Source organism: Hypanus sabinus, chromosome 1, assembly GCF_030144855.1.
Source record: "Hypanus sabinus isolate sHypSab1 chromosome 1, sHypSab1.hap1, whole genome shotgun sequence".
In the NCBI taxonomy this organism is placed as follows: Eukaryota; Metazoa; Chordata; class Chondrichthyes; order Myliobatiformes; family Dasyatidae; genus Hypanus; species Hypanus sabinus.
In genome coordinates, this window is record NC_082706.1 from 135,913,199 (window position 1) to 135,928,433 (window position 15,235).

Sequence of the window (15,235 nt, forward strand, 5' to 3'; positions counted from 1 at the left end):
AAATATTGATGGGTTTTTGATGATGAATGTGTACTTGATGGGCTGAATGGACTGTTTCTGTGCAGTAAGGATGCTTTGTGTACCTTCGGAAGCTGTGAACTTCAATGGGGAACAATAATGAATGTTTTCCATAGCTGAATCTGGTTTGTCAATTCAGCACAATGATAGCTAGCACTGCTGCTAAATATGAAAACAGACCTAATTAGTATGTCATTTCTGGCCTCAGGGATAAATCCAGTGTGTAATGGTGCATGGTTTGTATTTGTTTTCCTATTAATGAGATCTGAAAAATAAAAAAATACCTTTGGGGTTAATTTTACTCACAGCTATTGGCATCCCATCTACTACCTTGAATATTCATTCCTCCATTATTGTGGCTACAGAGAGAATCATCTCCAAAATGCACCAGGGTTATTTTCTGTGCTGACACAACAGCACTTTTCTAACCGAAGAGCCTCTGCACTAAAAAGGACAAGGGCAGCAGATGAACAGGAACATTAGCATCAGAAGTTCCTCTCACACACAGTTTTGACATTGAAATACATGACAAGTCCTTCATTGTTATTGAGTCTAAATGTTGGAAGTCCACTACCAAATAAGACAATTGGAGCTCCTTCCACTGAATTACTGCAATGTTTCAAAGATGGATTTCTACTCTACCAGGAGGTACTAGTATTGGGCAACAGCACACAACACACATCTACAGTCCATTTCCCTTCATAGAGTGCATTTATATTTGCATGAAGCACTGCCACAAAGACCCCCACCATCCAGGCAATGCCCTCTTCTCACTAATACCACTGGGCAGCAGGAAGAGAAGCTTAGGTCCCACACCAGTAGGTTCAGGAACAAATATTACTCTGCAAACAACAGGTTTCTCAATTGACATGGATAACTTTGTTCCACAGCCTGTAGATTCATTTTCAAAGACTCTTCATTAACTCATATTCTCAGTATTATTTTTATAGCAGCTTGTCTTCTTTTGCATATTGGTTGTTTGTTAGTCTTTGTCTGTTTATGTATAGCTTTTCATAACTTTTCCTTGTAAATGCCTGCAAGAAAATGAACTCAAGGTGGTTATAGTAACAAAAACGTACCTTGATAATAAATTGTTCTGATGTTCAAACTTTGAAGAAAGCTGCTTGACCCATCAAATTCTTCCAGCACCTTGTGTTTATCACACAGACCTTAAAGAGTTATGAAGAAAACTTTTGACATATTGACCTTCGTAAATCAGGGTATTGAGTATAGGAGTTGTGATGGTATATGTTGGTGTATGGCCAAGTGGTTAAGGCGTTCATCTAGTTATCTAAAGGTTGCTAGTTCGAGCCTTGGCTGAGGCTGCATGTGTGTCCTTGAGCAAGGCACTTAACCACACATTGCTCTGCCCTTGAACAACATTGGTGGTGTGGATGACTTTCAGCTTGAACAACTGCCGGTCTTCTATTAAAAAAAAACCTTGCCTAGGCTTGCGCCCTGGATTTGCACCTGGAAACCAAGGTGCAAATCCACGGTCTATTGAGAATAACGGAGGCCTACACTGTGATGGTATGTTGAAATTGTATATGACATTGGTGAGGCCACATTTGGAGTATTGTGTGAAGTTCTGGTCACCTACCTACAAGAAGGATATCAATAAGATTGAAAGAGTACTGAGAAAATTTATAAGGATATTGCTGGAACTTGAGTGAGAGAAAGATTTGAATATATTTGGATTTTATTCACTAGAGCATAGGAGAATGTGGGGAGATTTGATAGAGGCATTTAAAATCATGAGGTGTACAGATAGGGTAAATGCAACCAAGCATTTTCCACTGAGACTGGGTGGAAAACTAGAACTAGAGGTAAGAATTTAAGGGTGAAAAGTGAACATTTACAGGAGAACCTGAGGGGTATCTTTTTCACTCAGAGGGTGGTGTGAGTGTGGAATGAGCTGTCATCAGAAATGGTGGATGCATTTTGATTGCATTATTTAAGAGAAGGTTCTGGGGAAGGATGGGGTACAAAAAGGATGGGATAATATGAACCGAGGGGTCCGATATCCTTTTGGGCAGATTTGCTGGAGCTATTGGAGAGGGTTTAAACTCCATTGACAGGGGGATGGGAGATAGTTTGATAGGGCTGAGGGTGAGGTGGTTGGTATACAAGTCAATGCAGTATGTAATGAAACTGTGAGGATGGAAAGGCAGATGATAGGGCAAAAATGGCAGTCAATTGGATGAGGTGAAGTGTAACATGGTAGCAAAATCAAAAAGAGTGATGAATACAGGACTGAAGGTGTTGTACTTGAATGTATGTGGTGTATAGAATAAGGTAGATGACCTTGTTGCACAGTTAAGGATTAACAAGTATGATATTGTGGACACCACAGATGTGGCTGAAAGAAGATCATAGTTGAGACCTTAAAATCCAAGGATTCACCATGCATTGAAAGGACAGTCAGGTAGGCAGAGAGATGGGCGACTCTGTTAGTAAAAAATGAAATCAAATCCTTAGAAGAGGAGGCATATGATTGGAAGATATAGAATCCCTGGGGTATACATAAAAAAATGCAGAGAAAAAAACCCCAGATGGGAGTTATATACAGGCCCCAAACAATAGCCAGGATATGAGTTACATATTTCAACAGGAAATTGAAAAGGCATGTAATAAGGACTATATTACAATAGATATGGGGGATTTCAATATGCAAGAAAGATTGGGAAAGCTAGGTTGGTGCTGGATCCTAAGAGAGGGAATTTGTAGAATGCCTATGAGATGGCTTTTTAGAAGGGCTTGTGGTTAAGCCCACTAAGGGAAAGGCAACTTGGGATTGGGTGTTGTGTAATGAACTAGATTAGGGAGCTTAAGGTAAAGGAAACCTTGGAAGTCATTCGTTATAATATAATTGAATTCACCCTGCTGTTTGAGAAGGAAAAGATAAAGTCAGATATATCAGTATTACAGTGGAGTAAAGGGAATTACAGAGGGATGAGAGCAGAGCTGGCCAAAGTTGATTAGAAGGGGATACTAGTGGGAATTACAGCAGAATAGCAATGGGTGAAGTTTCTGGGGGTAATTCAGAGGGCGCAGGTGCAAGATGAAGATGTATTCTAAAGGGAGGATGAGGCAACAAGGGAGGTGAAAGACATCATAAAAGCAAAAATTAGTGAGAGGTCAGAGGATTGGGAAATGTTTATAATATAATAGAAGACAACTAAAAAACATAAGGAGAAAAGAAGATGAAATACGAAGGTAAACTAACCAAAAATATCAAGAAGGATACCAAACATATTTTCAGATATAAACATAATGAAAGAGAGGTAAGAGTGGATATTGGACTGCTGGAAAATTACAGTGGAGAGGTAGTAATGGAATCAAAGAAATGGTAGATGAACTTCATAATTATTTTGCGTCAGTCTTCACTGTGGAAGACACTAGCAGTATGCCAGAAATTTGAGAGTGTCAGGGCAGAAGTGAGTGTAGTTGTTATTACTCAGGAAAAGGTGTTTGGGAAGCTGAAAGGTCTGAAGATAGTTAAGTCATCTGGACCAGATGGACAAAACCCCAGGTTTCTGAAAGAGGTAGCCCAAGAAAACATGAAGGCATTAGTAATATTCTTTCAAGAATGGTTCCAGAGGACTGGAAAATTGCAAGTATCACTCTTCTCTTTAAGAAGGGAGGGAGGCAGAAGAAAATAGATTATAGGCCAGTTAGCAGCACTTCAGTGGTTGAGAAGATGTTGGAGTATATTATTAAGACCATAAAGCCTTAAGACATAGGAGCACAATTAGACCATTCAGCCCATCATGTCTGTTCCACCATTCCATCATGGCTGATCCCAGATCCCATTCAAGCCCATACACTTGCCTTCTCACCATATCCTTTGATGCCTTAACTGATTAGGAAACTATCAACTTTCTCCTTAAATATATCCACAGACTTGGCCTCCAGCGCATTCTGTGGCAGAGAATTCCACAGATTCACTACTCTCTGGCTAAAAAAATTCCTCCTTACCTCTGTTCTAAAAGGTCACCCCTCAGTTTTGAGACTGTCCCCTCTAGTTCTGGATACCCCCAGCATAGGAAACATCCTCTCCCCATCCACCCTATCTAGTGCTTTCAACATTCAGTTAGTTTCGCTGAGATCCCCCACATTCTTCAAAGTTCTAGTGAATACTGGCCCAAAGCTGCCAAACACTCCTCATATGTTAACCCCTTCATTCCATAATCATCCTCATGAACCTCCTCTAGACTCTCTCCAGTGATAAACACATCCTTTCTGAGATATGGGGCTGAAAACTCTTGACAATACTCCAAGTATTTAAAGATGAGGTTTCAGGGTACTTGGAGGCACATGATAAAGTAGGCCAAAGTCAGTGGAAATCATGCCTAACAAATCGTAACTGGCAGAATAGACAAAGGCGAATCAGTGCATGTTGTTTACTTGGATTTTGAGAGACTCCTTTGACAATCTGCAGAAGAAACAAAGATAGGAGGAGGGGCAGATAATGTTGAGGAAGCAGGGAGTCTGCAGAAGGACTTGGACAGATTGGGGGAATTGGCAAAGTATCAGATGGAATATACTGTAGGGAAGTGTATGGTTTTGCATTTTGTAGGAAGGAATAAAGGCGTAGACTATTTTCTAAACGGGAAGAAAATACAAAAGTCTGAGGTGAAAAGATACTTGGGAGTTCTAAGTTCAAAGTAAATTTTATTATTGGAGTACATATATGTCACCACTGATGTCAGACTAATTGGCCTATACTTTCCTTTCTTCTGCATCTCTCCTCTCCTGAAGAGTGGAGTGACCTTTGCAATTCTTCATTCCACTACTGCCATGCCAGAAGCAATAGGTTCTTGAAAAATCATTACTAATGCCTCCACAATCTCTTCAGCTACCTCTTCCAGAACCCTGGAGTGTACACCATCTGTTCCAGGTGGTTTCCCTACCTTCAGACCTTTCAGTTTCCCAGGCAGCTTCTCCCTAGTAATAGCAACTTCATTCATTTCTACCCCAACACTCTCAAACTTTCTGCATACTGTTGGTGTCTTCCATGTGAAGGCTGAAGCAAAATACTTATTCATTTACTGTAGTTTATGTGTTTAGGACCAGTGGTCACAGCCTCTGAATACAGTGACATCCAATTAGAACAGAGATGAGAAGGAATTTCTTTTGCGAGAGGGTGGTGAATCTGTGGAATTCAGAATCAGAATCAGAACTAGGTTTATTGTCACTGGCATGTGACGTGAAATTTGATAACATAGCAGCAGCAGTTCAATGCAATACATAATATAGCAGAGAGCAAAGTAAATAAATATAATAAAACATAATAATAAACAACTAAATCAATTACATATATTGAATAGATCATTAAAAAATGTGTAAAAACAGAAATACTGTATATTAAAAAAAAGTGAGGTAGTGTCCAAAGCTTCAAAGTCTATTTAGGAATCAGCAGAAGGGAAGAAGCTGTTCCTGAATCACTGAGTGTGTGCCTTCAGGCTTCTGTACCTCCTATCTGATGGTAACAGTGAGAAAAGGGCATGCCCTGGGTGCTAGAGGTCTTTAATAATGGAGACTGCCTTTCTGATACACTCTCCCTAAAGATGTCCTGGATACTTTGTAGGCTAGTGCCCAAGATGGAGCTGACTAGATTTACAACCTTCTGCAGCTTCTTTCAATCCTGTGCAGTAGTCCCTCCATACCAGACGGTGATGCAGCCTGTCAGAATGCTCTCCATGATACAACTATAGAAGTTTTTGAGTGTATTTGTCAACATGCCAAATAGCTTCAAACTTCTAATAAAGTATAGCCACTGTCTTGCCTTCTTTATGATTACATCAATATGTTGACTATATTGCCACAGATGGCTGTGGAGTCCAAGTCACTGAGTATATTGAGTGGAAAGGTTGATAGATTCTTGATTAGTCAGGGCATCAAAGGTTACAGAAAGAACACAGGTCAATGGTATTGAAAGGGGGAATAAATTAGCTATGAAGGAATGGTGGAGTAGAGTGGCCTAATTCTGCTCCCATGTCTTTTGGTCTCACTTGTAATAGTTCTCATTATCTCCTGTCTCACCAGGGTTTGCTGGTGGGTAGGTTAATTGCTGCAGTACACACCTGACCATGCCAGCCTCCGGGGGCTTTAGGTGCTCCGATTCATGGGAGTATAGATAGCTGATGCGGTCCCTTTAAAGATTCTGGCCCACTCCACTAACTGGCGTGGCGGCCTTGTCTTGGTGCGGGATTTGGACATTTAACTCAGGTTAGCTCAAGCTGGTTCAGTCTGTAATTGCGTTTAGGATTTCTGTCTCATTTGAATTCTCATCTAGTCTCATCCAGATCTCATCTAGCATCTAGCTGAGAACCTTGTTCTTTTCTCAGTCTCAAGAAGTCGTTTCTCAAATCTAGTCTCGGATACTCTAGTACTGGGTCTTTACCATCCTCACCTTGGCCTCTTGTCACACTACAATTCAGCCAACATGGACCCACTCTCATCAGCTGTGTCCAGCCAAAGCGAGAAGGTCTCAAGACAGAGCCTGGAGATACACAACCTCCAGGTCACCGTGCGTCAGCTGTCATTAGTAGGAATCCAGAATTGCTCAGGTGAGGCCATCAGTCCATTTTCTGACCCTGGAAAGGTTCAGCAGTGACCCAGGCTCTTGCTACGGCTTCCTCACGAAGTGCTTGTTAGTTTTTGAACTCTAGCTATCCCGGTTTCCTATAGAGTGCGGAAAGGTGACCTTAATGAGCTCTGGCCTGGGCCACCACACATTGGGAATGGAGGCTGGGGATCTGCTTTGATTCATAAAAATTCCTGAGTGCTATGAAGAGGGTGTTCCATCATCCTGCCAGGGCTAACAGATCCTTGGACCATCTGACGAAGGTTCAACAGGGTAGTCAGTCAGCTGCTAACTATTCAACAGAGTTTTGGACTTTGCCCGAGAAGTGTGGGTGGAACAGGGTGGCCTTGGCTATTCTGTACTTCCACGGACTCTGAGGCGAAGTAATGGATGCTCTTGCTTTGGGAGAGCTGTAGAGGACTAAGAAGCTCTGATTGATCTGTCCATCCATCTCAATAATCACCTGGCAGAGTGAAAGCTGGACTATCTCAAATGGTCAAAGGAGTTTAACCCAAGCCCAGCCTTGTTACCTGATTGATCCAAATCCGGACCATGGAGAATGCCCATCTCTTGCACAGGACCCTGTCGAGCCAATGCAAATTGGCTGCACAAAACTCTTGACCGATGAGAGGTCCCAGCTTCGAAGTCAAGTTTGCTGCTGCTACTGTGGGGAGGCAGGTCACCTGCGGGCTGAGTGTCTGAAGCTGCAGCAATCAAAAAAATGCTAAGATTATCCAGTGTTGGGAGGACGGTGAAGGTGGCAGCCATTATTCCCAAACCGACAGATTCTGCTGTCCCAGGGAAGAGAGAGATCTCCTGGAGAAAGATGAGTGCCTTTGTGGTCTCTAGGACAGCTGGTAATTTACTGGACTTGGGGACTGCTCATCAGCTCAACATACCCCTGCAGGAACTGAGCCTGCACAGAATCCCAACATCCCTGGACAGACACCCTCCTCACCCGGATGGATGAGTCTGATTTGGGCAAGTCTCTGGAGGACCCCAGTTTGGACTCAGCTTTGGCAAAGGACCAAAACTATGGAGGAGACTCTGAGGTCTGCTGAATTGCCTCAGGAATCATCTCACAGGGAAGTTCAGGGGTAATTGTAACACCCAAGACAGTCAAAATTCCTCCCATCTGTAAGGATTTGGAAGAATTCTAAAGCAAGGAGAAGGCTTCCATTCTTCCACCAGACTGAGCCTATGACTGTGCTAAATGTCTACCTTCTGGTACCTAACCTCCAGGGGGTTAATTGTATGTCCTCTCTGGCCCAGAGAAATGCGCCATGAAGGAGCATGTCACTCATGTCAGAGATGTCTTAAAGAGGCTTCTACATTCTGGACTTTACATCAAGATTGAAAAATCCAAATTTTATGAGACCACAATTCCATTTTTGCGTTTTATCATTTCTAATGGCTATCTCAAGATGGACTCTTCAATGACACAGGCAGTCAGAGATTGGCTACAACCATCCAATGTGAAACAAGTCCAATGATTTCTGTGATTTATTAACTTTTACAGAAAGTTAATCGGGGACTTCAGCTCAGTGGCAGCTGCACTGACAGTGCTAACGAAGAGAACCATGGGTCCCTTTGTTCATGCTACCAAAGTGGAAGCTGCTTTAACAGAACTCAACTAGCAGTTCACAACAGCTCCCATTTTGGTCTCGCCTAATCCGGACATTCCCTTCATCACGGAGGTGGACGCCTTAGATGTCAGAGAGGATGTGGTATTGTCTTAATGGACACCCTCAGACAAAAAACTGCATCCAGGTGCATTATTTTCCAAAGTTCAAAGTAAAATTTATTATCAGAGTACATTCACATCATAGAAACATAGAACATAGAAAACCTACAGCACAATACAGGCCCTTTGGCCCACAAAGTTGTGCTGAACATGTTCCTACCTTAGAAATTATTAGGCTTACCCATAGCCCTCTATTTTTCTAAGCACCATGTACCTATCTAAAAGTCTCTTGAAAGACCCTATCGCATCCGCCTCCACCACCATTGCTGGCAACCCATTCCATGCATTCACCACTCTCTGAGTAAAAAATTTACCCCTGACATCTCCTCTGTACCTACTCCCCAGCAACTTAAACCAGTGTCCTCTTGCGGCAACCATTTCAGCCCTGGGAAAAAGCCTCTGACTATCCACACTATCAATGCCTCTCATCACCTTATACACCTCTATCAGGTCACCTCTCATCCTCCGTCGCTCCAAGGAGAAAAGGCCTAGTTCATTCAACCTATTCTCAGAAGGCAACATCCTTGTAAATCTCCTCTGCACCCTTTCTATGGCTTCCACATCCTTCCTGTAGTAAGGCAACCAGAACTGAGCACAGTACTCCAAGTGGGGTCTGACCAGAGTCCTATAGAGCTGCAACATTACCTCTCGGCTCCTAAATTCAATTCCACGATTGATGAAGGCCAATGCACCGTACGCCTTCTTAACCACTGAGTCAACCTGTGTAGCTACTTTGTGCGTCCTATGCACTCGGACCCCAAGATCCCTCTGATCCTCCACACTGCCAAGAGTCTTACCATTAATATTATATGCTTTCATCATACTTGACCTACCAAAATGAACCACTTCACACTTATCTGGGTTGAACTCCATCTGCCTCCTCTCAGGCCAGTTTTGCATCCTATCAATATCCTGCTGTAACCTCTGACAGCCCTCCACACTATCCAAAACACGTCCAACCTTTGTGTCATTAGCAAACTTACCAACCCATCCCTCCACTTCCTCATCCAGGTCATTTATAAAAATCACGAAGAGTAAGCGTCCCAGAACAGATCCCTGAGGTACTCCACTGGTGACTGACATCCTTGCAGAATACGACCCATCTACAACCACTCTTTGCCTTCAGTGAGCATGCCAGTTCTGGATTCACAAAGCAATGTTCCCTTGGATCCCATGCCTCTTTACTTTCTCAATAAGCCTTGCATGGGGTACCTTATCAAATGCCTTGCTGAAATCCATATATGCTACATCTACTGCTCTTCCTTCATCAATATGTTTAGTCACATCCTCAAAATATTCAATTAGGCTTATAAGGCACAACCTTGACAAAGCCATGCTAACTATTCCTAATCATACTATACCTTTCCAAATCTTCAAAAATCCTGCCTCTCAGGATCTTCTCCATCAACATACCAACCACTGAATTAAGACTCACTGGTCTATAATTTCCTGGGCTATCTCTACTCCCTTTCTTGAATAAAGGGACACCATCCGCAACCCTCCAATCCTCCAGAACCTCTCCTGTCCCCATTGATGTTGCAAAGATCATCACCAGAGGCTCAGCAATCTCCTCCCTCACTTCCCACAGTAGCCTGGGGTACATCTCATCCAGTCCCAGCGATTTATCCAACTTGGTGCTTTCCAAAAACTCCAGCACATCCTCTTTCTTAGTATCTACCTGCTCAAGCTTTGCAGTCTGCTGCAAGTCATCACTACAATCACCAAGATCCTTTTCTATAGTGAATACTGAAATAAAGTATTCATTAAGTACCTCTGCTACTTCTTCTGGTTCCATACCCAATTTCCCACTGTCACACTTAATAGGTCCTATTCTTTCATGTCTTATCCTCTTGCTCTTCACATACTTGTAGAATGCCTTGGGGTTTCCTTAATCCTGCCCACCAACGCCTTCTCATGGCTCCTTCTGGCTCACCTAATTTCTTGCTTAAGCTCCTTTTTATTAGCCTTATAATCTTCTAGATCTCTAACATTACCTAGCTCTCTGAGCCTTTAGTAAGCATTTCTTTTCTCTTGACTAGATTTATTACAGCCATTGTACACCATGGTTCCTGTACCCTACCATAACTTCCCTGTCTCATTGGAACATATCTATGCAGAACTCCACACAAATATCCCCTGAACATTTGCCACATTTCTACCGTACTTTTCCCTGAGAACATCTCTTTCCAATTTAAGCTTCCAATTTCCTGCCTGATAGCTTTATAATTCCCCTTACTCCAATTAAACGCTTTTTCTAATTTGTCTGTTGCTATCTCTCTCCAATGCCATGGTAAAGGAGATAGAATTATGATCACTATCTCCAAAATGCTCTCCCACTGCGAGATCTGACACCTGACCAGGTTCATTTTACAATACCAGATCAAGTACAGCCTCTCCTCTTGTAGGCTTATCTACATATTGTGTCAAGAAACCTTCCTGAACACACCTAACAAACTCCACCCCATCTAAACCCCTTGCTCTAGAGGGAGATGCCAATCGATATTTGGAAAATTAAAATCTTCCTTCACGTCAACCCTTACACATTTCCAGGATCTGTTTCCCTATCTGCTCACCACATACAACCCTGAGATTCTATTTCTGTAGGCATACTTAGTAAATCTTTAAAACAGTAACCATCAACTGTAAACATCATGAACCATTAACTCTAAACAAACTGCAAATTCAAATATAAATAAATAGCAATAAATAATGAGCATGAAATAACAATAGAACAGAGTCCTTAAATGAGTGTAGCTATCCCTTCTTATCCAAGATCCTGGTGGTTGAGGCTAGTAACTGTTCTTGAACCTGGTGGTTGAGTCCTGAGGCACCTGTACCTTTATTCTGATGTCAGCTTCAAGAAAGAGCATGGCCTGGGTGGTGAAGATCTTTGATCATTGATGCTGCTTTTTTAAGGCAATGTTTCACATAGGTATGCTCAACGGTTGAGAGGGTTTTACCTGTGATGTACTGGACCAAATTCATTACCTTTTGTAGGATTTTCCACTCAAAGGCACTGGTGTTCCCATACCAGGCCATAATGCAGACAGTCAGCACACTTTCCACCACATAGCCATAAAAGTTTGCTTAGGTTTTGTTACATACCGAACCTCCACAGACTCCACATTGTCATGTTTTTGTTACAATAATACTTAGATGATGTGTCCAGGACACTCAGTGACACAGGAATTTAAAGTAACTAAACCTCTCCACCTCTGATCCTCTGATAATTACTGGCTCATGGACCTCTGGTTTCCTTCCCCTCAAGTCTGCAATTAGTTCCTTCATCATTGACATTGAGTGAGATATTGTTGTTATTACACCACTCAGCCAAATTCTCAACCTACCTCCTATATTCTGATTTATCACCCCACTTTGGTACAGCCCACAACAGTGGCACCATCAGCAAACTTGTCTATAGTGTTAGAGCTGTACTTAGCCACACAGTCATGGGTGTACAGTGAGTGAGTGAGCAGAGTGGTGGACATCCCTGTGGTCCTCCTGTACTGATGGTGGTTGTGGAGGAGATGTTTTTGCCAATCCAAAGTGACTGGGGTCTACAAGTGAGAAAATAAAGGATACAATTGCACAAGGGGGTATTGAGACCCATGTTTTGGAGTTTACTGATTTGATTTGAGGAGATAATGGTGTTAAACTGATAAAGAGCACCCTGATGTATGCACCTTTGCTGTCCAGATATTCCAGAATGGCTTGAGGGTGCCAAGAACCCTTTCATTGTATAGACAGATCAGAAAACGTTCAGTAAGCCAAATGACTGAACTCCAGACAGGCCAATGGTCTCTTTTTTAACCAGTTGAATTTTAAACGGCCATTCTGTTCTGAGCTGACCTCTCATTGAATACTCCCACCAGCTGGTTGGCACAAGTTTCCCAAGCCTTTACCAGGTACTCCATCGGGGCCAGTTACCTTGATAGGGTTCACCCTCCTTAAAGACATCCTACCATTGACCTCCGAGACAGAGATCACAAGGTCACCAGGTGCAGCAGGGATCGCCACAGCTGTAGTTACATTCTCCCTTTCAAAGGGCCATAGAAGGCATTGAGCTTATTTGGTAACGAAGCATTGCTGCCCCGATAATGGATTTCATTTTGTTAGAAATTCCTGTAAACCCTGCCAGACGTGATGTGCATCCGATGTTGCCTCCAACCTCGCTCAGGATTGTGTCTTTACTCTTGAGATATCCCTTCGCAAGTCATACCTTGTTTTCTTGTACAGACCTGGGTTACCAGACTTAAATGTCATAGATTTAGCCCTCAGCCGATGATATACCTATTGGTTCATACATGGCTTTTGGTTTGGGAATGTACGGCAAGTTTTCGTAGGCACACACTCATCCACACAGTTACCAATATAGTTTACATCTTGAGAGGTGAGAAATAATTTCTTCTCTCAGAAAGCTATGGAACAGTCTGTTCTACTGTACCATGAGGGATCAGGTCACTAAATGTACTCAAAGCTGGGCTAAGTAAAATTTAAGGCTACCTCTTACAAGCTTCTTAGAGAGTAGACATGGCCCTCAGTTTAACAACTCCTCTGCAAGACAATGCCACTGAGGGTGCTCACTCTCTCTGTCTTTCATTGGGAGTTGCAGCCCAGATATTTTTCTTGAGACTCAGGCCTGGGACTTGAGCTCACAGTGTCCTGGACTGGCACAATGATATTAAATGAGCTGAGACTGAGTGTTGGGAACAACCCTAACCAATTAATGGCTCAGTCTTCTCATAATTCATGCACTCACAGTGATATATTTTCACCACATAATTGGAATACTTCACAACTAACAGCAACCTAATAAATAACTTAGCTCATCTGCCAAGCTGCTCTCTAGTTGTGACTTATTGATCTTAACTTCCTGCCAATTGTTCTTCCCCGGCCATGTCATTTTTCCTCCTTGACTCAATGCACTGAGAAAAAACTCAGAGTGATACACATTCTGTCTTCTGATGGAATCATCTCCAGGAGAATGTTAATTGTTAGACAATACATTGAGGAGCTTTCATGTTATCAGAAATAAAGGGCAGAATATACAATCTGTACAGAATTCAGAGCCATTTAAATTGATTGGATTGGAATTTACAATCCACATACTTTCACATTATTCCTGATTAATGCAGTTTTTTAGAAGTGCATCAAGATTCTGTTCTTTCATCTTTGAGAATCCTAGTCTGTTCTGACCATGTTGATGAGATAGGAACTTTTTCTCATTATTGAGTCTGCTGGCCCAATTCATCCATGAATACCTACTAAAATACCTAACTGAGCTAATCCTGATTGTCTGTGTTTGACCCATATCTCTCTAAACCTTTTCTATCCACGTGCCTGTCCAAATACCTTTTAAATGCAGTTATAGTACTTCCCTCAACTACCTCCAATGGCAGCTTGTTCCACATATGTAACATCTTCAATGTGCAAAAATTGCCCCTCAGTTCTCTTTCAAATCTTTCCCCTCTCACCTTCATTCTATGCCCTCTCTGTCCCCTGCTCCTTGAATAATCTGCTACATAGCATCCCTCTATTTACTGTTTGCTCACCTCCATCAAACATGCTCTCAACCTCCTTTACTGCAAGGACTAACCTCACTAAAATTTCCCTGTCCCTTGAACTTTACGAGTAAATCTTTCCTGACCATTCTCAAAGACCTTCCTAAATGAGGGAACAAGAGATGGATGAAATATTCTTCTTGTGACCTGTTCTGCGTTCTAGTACAATTCAACATATCCTCCCCACTTTTCTACTCAATACTATTCTTTATGAATCCCAGGATCCTATATGTTCAGTGATTTATGTCAAATGTGACAATTACCCTCACAAACCTCAGTTGCATCTGATGAATATTTGAATTGCCAAATTAAAGTAAACTACAGACCAAGTTAGTGGGATTTATAGCCTCCCCTCCATCAACTCCATCTTCACTTCTCTTGGTCTGTTGGTCAGGGTTGACCATGGAAGTTGTGTCCCTGCGGTCTATGTGATATGCAAGTTAGGACAGTACGATATGCAGAGCAAGCTGTTGCCCATGTAGCAGCATCAAAGCTGATGAATACAAAGGAATAGCAGGGATTGATACAATTTGGCACCAGCAGGGTCGTAGGAGTTGCCAGTCAGTGTGAAACTCAACATAGGACTGCCTTAGGGACTCCAGCTCTAAATTTTTCTCGGGATTTACTCCCAACCTTTCCCATGAGTGGTTATAGCCACAAGGCAACAGAGTTTTCCTTCTCTTAGATGAACTGCCAACCACAGCTGATGAGCCCCATATTTCCAAAGTGACTTGTTTTAAGGCACCAGAAACCCACCTTTGTCCCTTTTCCTGTCAGTAGAAACAGTTCTACCAGGTTTAGTAGCAAAGTCACATGTGACAGCCAGGAGCCGGATTTGGTTGTCAGAGGCTATTTGATACACGTGCCATTGGGAGCATTTACTAGGTAGTGAGAGCTTATCCCTACTAAATCTCTTATTCTTTCTGCTATCGGGAATGTTTCCTCAATCTACTCTCTCTTTAATCTTCAGAATTCTGTTTACAGAAGGAAACTCCAAAGAAATCCATTTGGCCAAAGACTGCTGAGAGTGAGGAAGTTGCACCCACAGGGGAGGTGTGAAGTGAACAGAATTGAAGCTTTGTAGAGAAACCTGAGCTGATTCCATACACAGCTGTTGGTCCTCCAGTCTAATGTCTCACAGATGTGAAATCCTGAGAAGATGCCATTTCTTATTTATCCTATCCACTCAGTGGCTATTTTTTTAGGTCACCTGCTCGTCAGTGAAAATATCTAATCAGCCAATCATGTAGCAGCAACTCAACGCATAAAGTAAGCAGACGTGGTCAAGAGGTTCAGTTGTTGTTCAGATTACATAACCGAATG